The sequence below is a fragment of the Colias eurytheme genome, chromosome 19 (assembly GCF_061535395.1).
Source record: "Colias eurytheme isolate Ceu_HAF_F1 chromosome 19, ilColEury1 Martin Lab GWU primary, whole genome shotgun sequence".
Lineage (NCBI taxonomy): Eukaryota > Metazoa > Arthropoda > Insecta > Lepidoptera > Pieridae > Colias > Colias eurytheme.
The window spans coordinates 9,891,217-9,906,624 of record NC_142998.1 but is presented as its reverse complement, the minus strand read 5'-3'; the positions used below and the strand labels follow the sequence as shown (position 1 = coordinate 9,906,624).

General features: G+C 31.9%; 1 protein-coding gene and 2 long non-coding RNA genes across 5 annotated transcripts in view; 1 reads left to right on the top strand and 2 right to left on the bottom strand.

The window, feature by feature from the left end:
* LOC149900358 (uncharacterized) overlaps positions 1 to 4,537 on the top strand; it is a 258,744-nt gene extending 254,207 nt beyond the window's left edge. The window contains exons 1-3 of one of the 2 annotated variants that reach the window (XR_016457803.1): positions 2,383 to 2,942; positions 3,065 to 3,126; positions 3,201 to 4,537. This is a non-coding gene — a long non-coding RNA (uncharacterized LOC149900358). Of the gene's footprint in view, positions 1 to 2,382; positions 2,943 to 3,064; positions 3,127 to 3,200 lie in introns of those variants that run through there. The other variant, XR_016457800.1, reaches the window with a different exon arrangement.
* Positions 1 to 15,408, bottom strand: part of LOC149900355 (uncharacterized) — a 76,636-nt gene that overhangs the window by 21,459 nt on the left and 39,769 nt on the right. The gene's annotated exons all lie outside the window — the stretch shown is intronic.
* LOC149900357 (uncharacterized) lies at positions 13,425 to 14,481 on the bottom strand. Its single transcript, XR_016457806.1, has 2 exons — positions 14,296 to 14,481; positions 13,425 to 13,742 (listed from the first exon to the last, which is right to left on the bottom strand). It is a non-coding gene; the product is annotated as an uncharacterized LOC149900357 (long non-coding RNA).

Below are 15,408 nucleotides of genomic sequence, written 5' to 3'. Positions count from 1 at the left end.
TACTTTACTAATCGAGTCTTTTTTTTTCTCTTACGCTTGAGTATGCTCAGGAATAGAACCCTTTCATTTTTCAGGCTCTGATTCGATGTGGTTTAATTGTTATTAAATAAACAAAAAAAATAATTAATAAATAATTATTAAAAAAAAAATTATGAGGCGTGCACTTTTGGATTTTCCAAACTATTATATCATCACGCTAAGACCAACAGGAGCGAAGCAATGTGTGTGAAATCGCGGAGCACAGCATTATATAATTTAACTGATAGTTAGCTTCTATTAAAGTATTCTGTGTTATCACATTAAATTGTAGGACTCTATCGTACGACTATTGTTTAAATCTTTTTTTTTCAGCATTTCTAATTTACTGCGGTCTAGTACTGAGAAAAAATTAAAAAGAGAACAATTTTAAATATAAATAATCCATTCAATTATTTAAGTATTGTACGACTGGAACTAGTTTTTATATCACAATGATTTTTCAACGCTAACAAAGAAGCTTGGCTCATTTCGTGCTTTACGTGACATTTAAACTCTACTGGTTCTTAATAAAATTACAATTTCATATTGTTTGATATACATTGCTTGTTTTAATAGCCCTCGCTAGTTAGAATGCGTGTTGAAGAAGCAATGGATGTGGTAAGTGCAGTCATTGTCGTTCGTGGAGCATACAAAGAAATCGTGACAATATGCGCTTGCGCTGATCTGCGGTTTAGAGATGTTACCTATATTATATCGATTTTTTTATGTATAAATTATAAACACATAAAAGTGATCATGCAAACATGGGGAATTGTAAATATACTGGACGGTTGTAAATAGTTGCTTTGTTTGATTTTTAATAAGAATCTATATATCTATATTCTAAATTTTGTGAGTAAAAAATAGTCTCATTTCATCACTACCCTATTATTTAAATTCTATAAGAATCTGTAGTATTTTCAGTAAATTGTCTGAAAAAAATAAAATAATAATAAATATTGAATGATGAGTATTTTGCTTGCAATAAAGAATTTTGTATACTTTTTATTTTTTATTACCTATTGGTCTCAAAATTACCTGCTTAATTAACACAAATAGCATTAAACATGTAAATACAACACAATTTACCTGAGTCTAAAATAGCTTACCTTAATCAAATATCGAAAAATAGCACTTCACTAGTCTGAATGAAATTACATCGAAACAGCGAGCGAGACGGGAATTCTTAACGAGCTACAGACGCGTTCACTACACTACTCTACGATGTTTATGGACAGTCAAGTGAAAAAGCATTAAAATAAATTATTATTTTATTCATCAAGTTATATTTATTGCAAAATATATAAATTAGCGCGAATCTAGCCTTGAGGACAATTATAGAAACTTAAATATTTCATTTGATAATTTATAATTGTTTAGTCACTCCAATTTTCAATTGCTAACCTAAGGTTTTGAAATCGAAAGAAAAATTCATAGTCTAAATATCTAAAAATATCGTTTGATTAAGTGCTCTTGAGGTTGTACCTTTGTAATTATAGCATTTCACCTTCATAAATAAATAAATATTTCAGGACATTTTCACACACGGCACGATCTGATGCCATAATAAGCTTTCGCTTGTGTTATGGAAACCAAGTGGCTGATAAACATACATAATATTATCCATACTAATATTATAAATGCGAAAGTAACTATGTCTGTCTGTCTGTTACTCAATCACGCCTAAACTACTGAACCAATTTGCATGAAATTTGGTACGGAGATATTTTGATACACGAGAAAGGACATAGGCTACCTTTTATTGCGAAATATGTACCACGGGCGAAGCCGGGGCGGACCTCTAGTGTATATATAATTTTGAATAAATAGTGATATACATAATTAACACCCAGACACCGAGCAAACATTGATGTTCGTCATACAAATATATGCCCTGGATGGGAATCAAGCCCACGACCTGGCTTGGAAGGCAGGGTCACTACCAACTAAGCCAACCGGTCAGTTACAAACTTGTCTTCAGTATTGAAAATTCGATAAAAATATATTAAAACACTTTTCCACTCGTCTATCCTCTCGGTATACAAAGCACGATCTATCTCTAGTACTGATGCAAGCCAACCTTACGAAATGTTTAGCAATCTAAAGGTTTCTGATTTAATATCCTGGCCTTAGTTCATTTAGTGTAATTACTTTCCTCTATGTGTTATTTATTGCGAAATAAAGAAATTAATGCCTCATATCCTTGTAGACATGTTTCGTAATGATATGCTTAAATGATAATTTACTGACGCCCTTACCTCCGTCTCTGTTACATCAAGTATACGGAAAACCCAATTCTTTAGCTGTTTCGTAAAATTGCTGCAAGAGACAAAATATCTTCGCTTAAGGTGATGAATTAATTTTTCTAACATTTACGGCCCTTTTCAAACCTTCGTAATTTTTATATTATTAAAGTTGTCGTGATGAAAATTCTTGACAAGAAAGTTCAATAGTAACACAATACGTCTACCGTTTTAGAAACATGATTCCATGATATTTTCTCGATAGAAAAAAAATACAAAGTTCTCATTGTTATTTTTTTATAATCTCTGGCATCTTCAAAATAACAAACGTAAAGTTACGACTTTTTGGATATTAACTATAAAATATACAACCTATACGTCTACCGATTTAGAATTTTGAAATATGCGATGGTTTTGAAATAAACAAGAAATACTTGAAATTAGCGCGCGACCAGCCAATATAGCGAGAGCCGCCCTGTACCTTCCTACCCCGATCGCTGCACGAGTCATTCCCGCTACGGCCGTCACACGGGGAACTTGTGTCGCTCGCGCAATCGTAAAAAAGGGTGACAACACGATAAGACAAAATGAGACAAATGGGGACAATAAAGAAAATAAGAAGAAGAAACATAAAGTTTGGAGAAAAAAGAATGCTTACAATTGGAACAAATTAATGAAGAAGTTGGTTTTATTTTAAATTTGATGATAATTGTATTATAGACGATGTTTGATATGTACCCCTGTTTTAAGTACATAACGAATGTGTAAGATTTTTTTATTTATAGCATAGATAATCTTTTCAGAAATCCGGAATCCAGAAGGAAAATAAACCCACTGATTGTTCACAATGTGAACCCACTCCTTCGTAAGTACCTTTATTCAGTCAAAAATGTATGTTATCAACGTTCTACTGGTTTTATCGCATGATTCCATTTTTAGCAAAAAGCAACAAAGTGCAAAGAAATAAAAAATCATGGTGAACTTAGTGGAAGTATGGCGGACGTGATATGGAACAGGAGCTCATTGGAGTAGTATTATATTTAAAAAAAAATACGAAAAAATTTCAAGAATTACATTTCTTAGTAGGTGGTAGATAAGTATGTTGTATAAAGACTTTGATGTTGATATTTATTTCATTTATACTTACTACACCTGTGCGGGAAATTGCTTAGTACTAAAACAGGTTTATATTCATATTTACATAGTAATGTGAGTTTTAATTTCGAAAAATTTTGTGTAAGTATATTAAATTGAGTTCCTGGGTGATCTGGAAACACAATTGGGCCCGGAAGATGGCGCTGCAGTCACTCCTCCTAATCACATGAACCGATTTGGATGAATATTTGTGTGCACATTTCATTGTTGTGGGATGATTGGTTGATTCGTTTTCACATTAGCTAATATTATGTATTTTTGTTGTAAACTTAATTTAATGTTTATAAAACATTTTTATTGGTATAAATAAGCCAGTGTTCGTCTCACATTGCTGTACCTGCCTACCTACCCTACCAGGGCCTAACTTTGTTCTGGCTATTTTATTTTGATTATTTGTAATGAATAATTACAATTATAATAGAGTGCAAAAAATAAATACATGCGTCAATATATTTTGTGTTTTTTTTTAAACAATTTTTCTATTTAAAAAAATATCATTCCGACCGCGGCTTTGCCCGCTTGGAATTAGGTTATATCGTGAATCCTGTTTTATCCCACAGAAGTGTTCAGTTCGGATAAAAAGTATCCTATGTGTAAATCCAGGCAATTAGCTGTATTTTATCAAAATTGGTAATGTAGTCTTGACGTGATTAAGTAACAACTAACAAAAAAATATACAAATTAACATCCAAAGTTTCGCATCAGTTTTACTGTATTAGTGATATCTTCCACTCTTGACTTTGACTGAGAAGAATTAGGGTTTATAACTTCTTTCAGAAATAGTACCTTTCATTTCTGGGCATGATGTAATATCTACGTCAGCATCAAATTCTATCTAAATCAATTCAGTAGTCCGCGTTATTGATTACCATTTCATTTTTTCAGAGTAACAATATTTTTTGTTATTTTAAAGATTATTTATAACCTGTATTATTTTGTAATAAAGTAAACATTACGAAATAATAATAATTATTAATAATGTCTAAGTAGTTGTTGGAAAGAAGATTATTTGTTTATAAGCAAGAAAATAAAACCAATAAATCAACAATTGAATAAATGTATAACAATATTATAACTGTATGACGACTCCATACATGTTTGTCCCGAGTCGGCCAGCGGCAGCGCGGCGAGTTTGTAAGAATTACTTCGCGCGCACCCGCGTTCGCGATAGCGAGCTATTAGACTCCGCCCGCCAAGCAGTGGATTTTTTTTTGTGTATCGTCTTAACTTCATAAAGAGTAAAGTAGTTTCAAAGCTTGACGTTCATCACTTGATCAGTTTGAGTTCAAATAAAAGATTCTTATATTCTGATTGAAATAAAAATGTAGAGAAAACAAGATAAACGTAACTTGTTTTAAAATATATTCATAAGTTGTCCCACTAGACTGGGGTAGAAGCCTTTGAAAATAATGAAAAGATAAAAAAATCGCAGTCGGATGAAACCCATTAGAAAAGGAGGGGAATATGATAAAAATGTAAGGAAAAATAAATTACGGTCAATCCGTGTTCGGGAAGCGGGAGGGGGGAGCTTTTAAGAGAAAAAAATGGTTTCTCTCGATTTCCGACAAAACTACAAGTCTTATAGAAAAAAGTTCAATGGCAAAGTTGTAGGTAATTAAAAGTTCTACAACTTTTGTATTCACAATTTTTTCACATAACCTAAAAATTTAGGTGAAAAATTCAAAAAACCAAGTTTTTGGTCTTTTATTTCTATCTACTTCAAAATTTATTTTTTTTCTACGAAATTTGGTGGAAACTTACTTTATTATGTCCCAAATACACTGTAATTTATTTGATTGAAAATATTTATTTTTTCGCCTTATTTTGAATTAATACCAAAAAAACAACCTAATTTTCAATCGAAAAGTCACCCGTCAAAATATCAGCTTTTTTCAAAAACTTGGGGTGCCTTTTATTCATTGAAATCTCTACTTTCATATGGTGTAAAAAAAATAAACACCACCATAGTAAATGTTCTCAGGAAATGCATACAAACAGTGTGATAATGAGCTTTTACGAAATCAGGCACACTTCTTGAACTCTATATCTTCTCTTGTATCGGCTTTTCGGTAATATTTCAAAAGAAAAATAATTATCTGTTCTAAGTTTAATATTTTACAGCATATTCAAAAGCAAAATGATGTCGATAAAAACATTTCAGGTAGTTCGAGAAGTGTGCCTGATTTGGTAAAAGCTAATTTTCAGACTGTTTGTATGCATTTCCTTAGAACATTTACTATGGTGGTGTTTATTTTTTTTACACCATATGAAAGTAGAGATTTCAATGAATAAAAGGCACCCCAAGTTTTTGAAAAAAGCTGATATTTTGACGGGTGACTTTTCGATTGAAAATTAGGTTGTTTTTTTGGTATTAATTCAAAATAAGGCGAAAAAATAAATATTTTCAATCAAATAAATTACAGTGTATTTGGGACATAATAAAGTAAGTTTCCACCGAATTTCGTAGAAAAAAAATAAATTTTGAAGTAGATAGAAATAAAAGACCAAAAACTTGGTTTTTTGAATTTTTCACCTAAATTTTGAGGTTATGTGAAAAAATTGTGAATACAAAAGTTGTAGAACTTTTAATTACCTACAACTTTGCCATTGAACTTTTTTCTATAGGACTTGTAGTTTTGTCGGAAATCGAGAAAAAACATTTTTTTCTCTTAAAAGCTCCCCCCTCCCGCTTCCCGAACTCGGATTGACCGTAATTTATTTTTCCTTACATTTTTATCATATTCCCCTCCTTTTCTAATGGGTTTCATCCGACTGCGATTTTTTTTTGTTTCAAAAATTATCTACTCTAGTCTACACAGACCATAGAAATTTCTATTTATGCTTGAGGAAAATCCGATCACAACCAATACCAAACCTAAACCACACCTAAACTATTCTTTTTAATGTCATGCCATTTCTAAGTACTATTTAAAAGTGCGTAGAGACGGTGTTTACACTTTTTCAGTGACATATCCACATTTTCATATCATTAAATAAAATTATTTGCCATTAGCCATTTGCCATTAGCCTAAGCATAAATATAGATATTTTATTACGGTGCATTTCTTTACACTAAAAGATCACGAAAGAATGCTCTTTCTCTAGCTCTAGCTATATGTTTGTTTCATGTAAATGGACCTTTATGGTTAGGGAGCCAGGTGCAAATTTGGTTAACTATTTCCTCTCAAGAGATAATTCGTCAGACGCATGAGAGTATAGTATTATAAAGCCTCGTGAACGTCAGCTGGCGCTCGGTTGGGGGGGTGAGCGGTTGTAGCCTCCCACGCACCTAGGAAAAAAAATACATTCATTCATTCATTTCCTCTCAGCTAAAAATTTGTCAAATTGTAGCTAACCCAATATCTCAACGAAAAAAAACAGTCAGCTGGTTACAACATGGTGTATTATACGTCAGCTGGTGTCTCGAACATGAAAGTTAAATTTAAAGAAAAATTTATTTTCCGTTATTTCCTCTCAAACAAAAATTTACCTGATGATAGCTTATATGTAACTGTGGATAAATATATATGTCAGCTGGCTGTATCTTGGTGGAAAAACCGTCAGCTGATACGGGAGGCTACAACCGCTCTTCCCCCCAACCGAGCTCCAGCTGACGTTCACGAGGCTTCATAATACTATACTTTGATGCATTTTACTAATTACCGCTTGAGAGGAACTTGGTCATAAAATCTGCTGCTGGCTCCCGGACCATTACTCGATTATAGTTTCAAAATGTTGCCATTATGCAGAATCACATTATATTTAAAAAAATACGCAATCATAACCAATGTACAAAACCTTGATCTTCATGACTGAAAGCGCATAATGAGCATAATTGAATCGCTCTGTGCGTTTGTACCGCTCCGCTGCGTAATATAATTGAAGCTGGAGATCGCAACGGGATTCATAATGTTACTTTTTGTTATTATTTACCTTATAATCTTGTAGGTTGTTAGCACACTTACTTATCCTTACTTACCATGCTTATCCCATAACGCTGTGTATAACTGTATAGGTATAGGTTCCTTAAGCAAAAGTAGACCTTTGAATATTACTAATGAGAAAATAAATCATAGTCTATGTGCAAGATGCTTACTATAATACTCAATGCAAATAGTGTTAGTTTACGAATACGGAATACTATGCTGTAATAACATTGTAACACATTGGTCGTTGCAATATTTATTAAAGTGTAAGGTACTAAACTAAGGTCACTAGTGCCCTGGCGCGAGTATCCTTCAATCAAATTAGGACATCATTTAAATTAGGTCACTGATTAACGAGCAGCCATAGTCTTACAACTGAGCTTGCCTTCTTAAGTGGTCATTAAAATATGAATACGTTTAGCTGACATTACATAATAAGCGATCATTCATTAATCCCTACATTCCGCTATGTCCTGGAATGAAAATAACGTACTACTTGCGGCACGATAAATTAAAATATCTCTGTAATTATAGTCGTAAGAGCATATATTTTCTTCTCCTCGACCTCTCTAACCATAAGAATCGACGTCGTACCAACACCTTATCTCAGATACTAACATTATAGAGCTGAAGAGTCTGTTTTGTTACAATGACGCCCTAATTATCTTCAATACGATTACGTACCACCTTCTCAACTAATCCAGTATTTACATCACGTTTAACATAATGCAATATAAGATTGTTCTTCTAAAATTGGCTAACATTTCCATAAAGAGTACAGTACCCATCGTACGGAGGTTGCGCAAACGCACAAAAACGCCTGCTGCGTTTCTGAGTAAGCATTTGATTTTGGTTTTTATTCTCATTGCAATGGGTAAATAAACAACTTTTTTATTTGTTTCTGATGAAATATTGTAATTCTTATTTTTGTTAAAGTAAATTAAGAGTCCGTGACGGACGACGCAGGTACGGTCGGTGTGGTAATTAATCTGCAATAGGTGATTTGCTTAAAAATACTTAATGTTTTTACAATTATAAGTACGTAGATTTTTGAAAGATAGGTACTTCAATACATACTTAAATAATTCTCGGTCAATTTCACAAACATTAATCATGTCGTCAGTTTAAAATTTCGTTGACACAGTACAGTTTTATGTCAATTGGCAAATAGTTGTAAATTGCACAGATCACACCTCTTAAGCTAATAAATTGTATAATATGCAAAGGTATATTCCTAGTTCCTACTCTAACCTATATTCCTACTCTAGAGATGTAATTCAAAACTTAATATCCAAAAAAATAACAATAAAAAAAAAGAAAACCCAGTAAACCGAACTTATAATTACTCAGCCATTTTTAATTACTTCAAAAATAACTCCACGAATCATTGTAATAACACAGCGCTATTACATTGCATTATTCAAACTTTTACTATCACACATACAGTAATCTTGTTAAATGTTCTGAAAATTTGAGTTAGACACTTTCGTTTGGGCCGAGAAAAGTGAAAATGATATTGTAATTCGTGACCAGCGAGCCGTTAACATTCCATCTTTATATTATAACTCAGTTCGAACGTTCATATAAGGTCGGAACGATAAATTTGTCGTCAGTATCTATCGTTACTATATGACTATGTCATGTGGGAAATTATATTGTGAGGTAAAAGTTAATAAATGTATATTTTATTCAAGCCATTGGCTTATCTGTTTCCGCAATTTCATCTTATACTATTTATGCATGTAAACACAAATTGAGAACACTTAAAAGCGCTTCCAAAAATCTATCATAATTATTTTAAATTTCTTATAATTTATTTAATATTGCATCACAGTTCACACTAATTTAGCGCGCTGAATTTACATATTATGTCTTGTGTGTACCATCAATATTCATCATTCATATATTATATCAACTATGTATCGTGTCGTCAACAAGTAAAAACCCAACTTCTAATAATAGGTATCTTTTTTGAGTAAGCAAAGCATACGATTCATTTTTATTTCCAACGATATCTTCAAAAAATGGTAATGTAGAAATCCGCCTTGTGATACGACAAATATATCGCTACTACTAAATGTCGACAGTGTTTGAATAGCATTAGATGGACTTATATTTTAGAGTTATGAATACAATATTTCTATCGTGTATGTTGTGTATGATAGTGAGAGTAATTTTAATATAATATAACATCACTACATAGTATAAAACAAAGTCGCTTTCCCTGTCCCTATGTCCCTATGTCCCTTTGTACGCTTAAATCTTTGAAACTACGCAACGGATTTTGATGCGGTTTTTTTTAATAGATAGAGTGATTCAAGAGGAAGGTTTATATGTATAATAACATCCATTAAATAGTGGAGAAGTACTGTTATTTTTGAGGTTTCTAATGTGATGTCGTAAAAAAATTACATTGTTTCCGCTTATATTGCAAACGCAGGCTGAACCCTACGAGTTTTATCAAAATAATGTACTAAGTATTATACATATTGAAAAGGTCTACAGAAAAGTCCGCGATGGTATATGTCTATCTCTTATGGATAACCCACAATAAATTTTTTTTGTCATTTACTTTTTACGACAAATAAAAGCTAATTTTCGAAGCGATTTTCACCAATACAGCATTAATCCTTAACCAATTAAATACCTTGAATACATTGTTCATTTAATATAGATCTATATGGCACTTTACACCGTATGATTTAAGTGAATATTTTCGAAGATATTACAGATTTAAAAATTGCGGGACGTAGCGTTTGCGGCGGTACCGGCCGGCCGGGCCGCAATGTTTTTATATACAACGTTCACAGTTTTTCTGTAGTGTTGCACCCGTGCGAAGCCGGGGCGGGTCGCTAGTTATATTATATATTATACCATTTGTAACTTTATTATCGTGAATTTTTTAATATTTAAATTTAAATCGTTTTGTTTATATTACGTAATATGTAAACATAATGAGAACATTAGAACTGATCTAATTAAAGATATAAAATATTTGAATAATATCATATGTAATTTTAAGCCATTATATAATAAAAGCATAGCTATAGTAGACTAGTAGTATAGCTTTAGTAACATTAATAATAATTAATAATAAAAGTTTTCTAAGAATTATAACGTAACGGCACCAGTCTTGTACAGATTAAGGAAAAAATTGAAGTTTTTTGCAAATTTCTCGTAGGTTTTTTAACTTTATTGGATATTGTTAAGTTATACCTTTAGTTCAATGTTAGTTTAACGTAACCAATGTTAGAAAAAAGATTACAATGCATAAATAATGAAGTTATTTATAAATTAAAAAACCACTTTTTTGCACCAGTGATGGACAGTGAAAATCTAATGATGGACACCCAGTTTTGGACAACATCCAGTTATGAACACCCATTTATGGACTGTACCTAATGTTTTTTCTCCAGTTATTTACACTTGGAGAAGACTTATAGCTGTTATCAATAGAATCTTGAAAATGATGATTGGAATATAATAAATCGGGGATGTTTTTATAAAAAATAGTACTTATTAATTATTTTGCATAGTTATAATATTAATATTAAATAAAACAGTCTTAATTTCCATTTTCTAGGCAAAAATAGGACAAATGCATCGTTAAATACGAGTTATGTCCGTTAAGAAACACCAATATGGGTTTTTTTTCTCAATAAGTCAGGGATGAAAAATATAACTAAAAAAAGTACTGCCATTCCATCCATTTTGGGACTTCTTCTTCTTCGTCATATCACTCTCGTCAGAGGGAACGTGGTCAACATGAGGTTTGGGTTATGTTACCCGCTTCACGATATTCCGCCATATCTCTCTGTTTCCTGGAGTTCCGCTACACTCGTGAAGTGAATCGCCAATCTGAATCCGCCAACAGCCTTAATCTGATCGGTCCATCGATATGGATTCCAAATTGTAGCACGAGGCAAAAAGCTTTTTTTAAACTGTTGTCAAGATGGTGTGCATGAAATTTAAGTGTGTGTGCTATATGGTGGTGGAATTTAGCAGCAGACAGCGATCCAAACAGTTCATCAGAGAACTCTCTATGATAGATGCGTTACAATACGCATAAGTATGCGACTTCTCTACGCAGTAATACAGAATGAAGCCGAGAACGAGTCGCACAGCACATAATGACCCATTGTTCTAAAATATATTCTTCATGGGTAAATAGATATTATGTTGTTGGACCCATTAGTGTAATTTTAACAAAAAATGTCAATGTCCATTATATAGGAACCAAAGCAAATCCAGTCATGGACAATTGTTGTACAATATTGGAACCCTTTGTTTGAAATGGTCGTGATAGGTATATTATTAATCAGAATGAAAAGACAATACAGAAAAGGGCATGTAATTAATACCTTTAAAAAAAGTTTATTTTCGACATATGTCCATAAATGGATATATCCATAGAATTAAATCCAGTTATGGACACTGAAGAATTTTATTTAAACAACATAACCTATCATGATACTAAATCATGTAATATTTCGTACAATTAACTACTATAAATAAAAGTAATATCAAATTTTGCTAACATTTATACAAAAATTCTTATAACCAAAATTGTGTCCTCACTTCCTTAAGGATTTCCTTAGTAAAAACGGATTTCTTCGAAACGAGTCACAGCAACTAAACATAACGTTCTGCCATCTTCAAACGTTTTGGCCAAATAATATGAAGTGTCGTATTTTGATAGCTTATGAACCAAACTTTTATTTTAAGTATTGCCAAATTATATAACGTTAATTTTGGTCTTAATATTTAAATTTTATATTTATTTTGTCCATTACTGGATGCTTGTCCACCACTGGTGCCGTTACCTTAAAAGTTTAAAAATATTTCTTGTTAGGTATTTATTAATTTATGCGGAAAATTCAAAGGGTTTTGGTCAATCAAATTAAATTTATATTGCTCTAGTTGAATTCTTAGGTACATACTTATTCTGTGACGAAGTTTGCACTACAATATCTTTAAGACATTTCATAAATAACATAAGTACTAAATTTAAATAAATATAAAGCAAAATAATTACAAAATAATAAAAAAATACCTGTCCACATTATTCTGTATAGGTATATCGCAAAAAACAGTTTATCGAAATTTACCAAAACGGTCAAACAATAAACAACAAAATGTTCATATTGCATACCACAGGGTAAAAATGCAGTGAGTCACAAATAATGCAATATTTGGAATATTTGTGTATTTATTATTTAGTATTTACAATGGTGGGCGGATGTGGATCATATAACGTGTCTGTTCATTGCATCATTGTGTGTTTGGCGCAATTTACGTCAATGATAAATTGATTGATTAAATATTATTACGAACTAGCTATGCCCCGCGGTTTTACCCGCATTGCTCTTAGCGTAATGATACTCGATACCTTCGATAAATGTACTATATAGCAATGAAATCATTTTTCGGTCCCGTGGTTCCTGAGATTAAGCAAGTAGACAAACAAAAAATCTCTTAAGCTTTATAGTATTAGTACAGATAACTCAGTTTTGAGGTAGGTAGGTACAGTAAAACCATAGAAATCTAAATAACAAGACACATAGAAGTGCTATAATGTCATAATTAGTATGAAAACCACTGTCGCCAAAATCCACACATTTAAAACGATATCTAGACAGTTCACACAAGTAAACTATGCCTTTTATTGGACAGCTTCATTTTAATGAAAACTAACATAAATAATAAATTTCGCATTTTAATATGTACCCTAACTTACGACTTTACGGTTTATTTTAGTATAACATCCCTAGGTACGTAAGATGTTTTGTTTCCTTTTGCTTAGAAACTTCAAATACGAAAAAGTTCGGCTACTCGACAACAGAGGGCGTTAATTTTTGATAGATATAACTTTTAACCTCAACGCATAGAAATAAGGTTGAAATTTCATTAACGTTCATTCAACGCTTTAGTGATGTAAGACTTCATCAGCCTTGTTATCGATAGTTAAGTGATAGTTAACAAATAAGAAATATATAGTTGTTGATTTTAATACAGTGGTAGGCTCATCTCGTGGGCCCACGGCAGACTATACATATAGGTATAAGAAATAAAAACATGTTACGTACTTAAATATTTATTTATCTATATATACAAATAATAAAACAGTGTCTGTACATTATATATTTAAAAAAATGGAGGGGGTTTAGAAACTGAGAGTTTAAATTTGAAAATCTCGAACACCTGATGCAGAACCGCGCCAGACCACCAAAAATTATAAGAGTTATAACAATTACTTAATGTACGTCTTTTTGTTGTGACATTGAAATCATCTTCTTTGAAATGTTTTGAACATATCCTACTATAGCCTGTAGGGAACCAATTTCTTTTCCCAGTCGCGGATATCCATTCGTCCTTAATGTCAGGACGGCGTTGTGGAAATCTACAAAGAATATATTTAACATAAAATAGTTTTGTCAACCTAAGCGAAGCCTATCCTTTACATTATGGCATTATTGTATATTTAATTAATGTGATTCTGTATCGACAGTAAAATTGTCCGAAAATGATTGTATCGATGTACTTAGTTTAAAAAATTATACATATATCAGTTATAAAAATAAAATAGAATTCAAATTAAAATATAATCCAATTATTCCATCAGTCGTCATATTACGCAAAAAAACATCGTATTACGATATCGAAAAATTTTAACACATCACATCACTAGCTTGCGACTATTTACTCTTTATCGTTAACAATGCAGTACATTGCTTCTTGTAATTGTCATTTGATAACATCTGGCAGTTATAACAACCGACCTGTCAGATGTTGACAATAGTAAAAGGCAATGTATAGCTAAACGTGATGAGAGGAACGGTTGACTGTGTCATTCGTATTGCTTGTAAATATTGTTTAATTTTAAGGAAAAACGGCAATATTTATAAACAAAAATACTTGCCGGTGAAATGTTATTACTTTATTAGTATAATTACAATTTATGGAAGAATTTCCGCACTGGGAAATGCTGCAACACACCATGTTTACTCACGCACGTGTCAGAAACAACTGAACAAGCGACCACCAAGCGACGAACAGACTTGTGGAATGGAAACCACCTGAGCGGCGACAATGTCACGCGCGCTTACGACTTCTAGTGTCTTGTTATTTAGATTTCTATGAGTAAAACCCAGCGCCACTGAATATGTGCAATACATAATTAATAATGAATTTGAACACCACTCATAGAGACAGAGATTAACGATTGAATTTTTGGGTTTTCCCAAAAATCAGTTCAACTCCGAAATATCATTTGGCACAATAATATACTTACGATTGATAAAATGCCTTCAATAATTCCCAAAATAACTTAAGAATTACATTTCTAAGCAATAAAAGTTACAGTATTATAAATAAAAAAGTATCGATGTAGTAGTATTCGTAATAAAGGATGTAATCCATTGTTTCAATTATTCGAGTAACCCTTAGCAACACAATGGTGTCCTTATAGCATCTCAATTACGAGCTATCGAATAATGACAAAATGATTGTAGTACAACTAGAGTTCAAACAATTAACTGATTATTCACACGGTTATGTAAAATAACAGAACAAGGTCAGGTTAAACAAAGTAATTGAGATCACTTTCATATTTATTGAATACTAGTTTCCCGTGATGCAGGATTATATTCTTCCAATTTTTTGACATCGTCTGCTCAGGATTTTATTCTTCTTGGTTTCTTGTTGTTCTTCTAGTCTAGACATGAATAACAATATTATGCATACTCGATAACAAACATTATCAACAAAAATTAACAAAAATGTGTGCCTATATTAAATGTAAAAGGCATTTTGTCAAAGGTATACGCAGATAAATGATTGATAGAGTTTTGGACACTGGCTAACTGCTAAGATAGAATCAAATAAAGTAAAAATCAAGTTTACTATGGTTAAGTTAGAACACTACTTAATCTTTAAGAATTTTTCATTTTGTGTAAAGAATTACTTTTGAATTGAATTAACAGTAAATTAATAATATTATTTAGGAACACTTTATAGCCAGCGTGGTCACAGATACGCTGTAAACACAAAAGTTACCACTGGTCAAA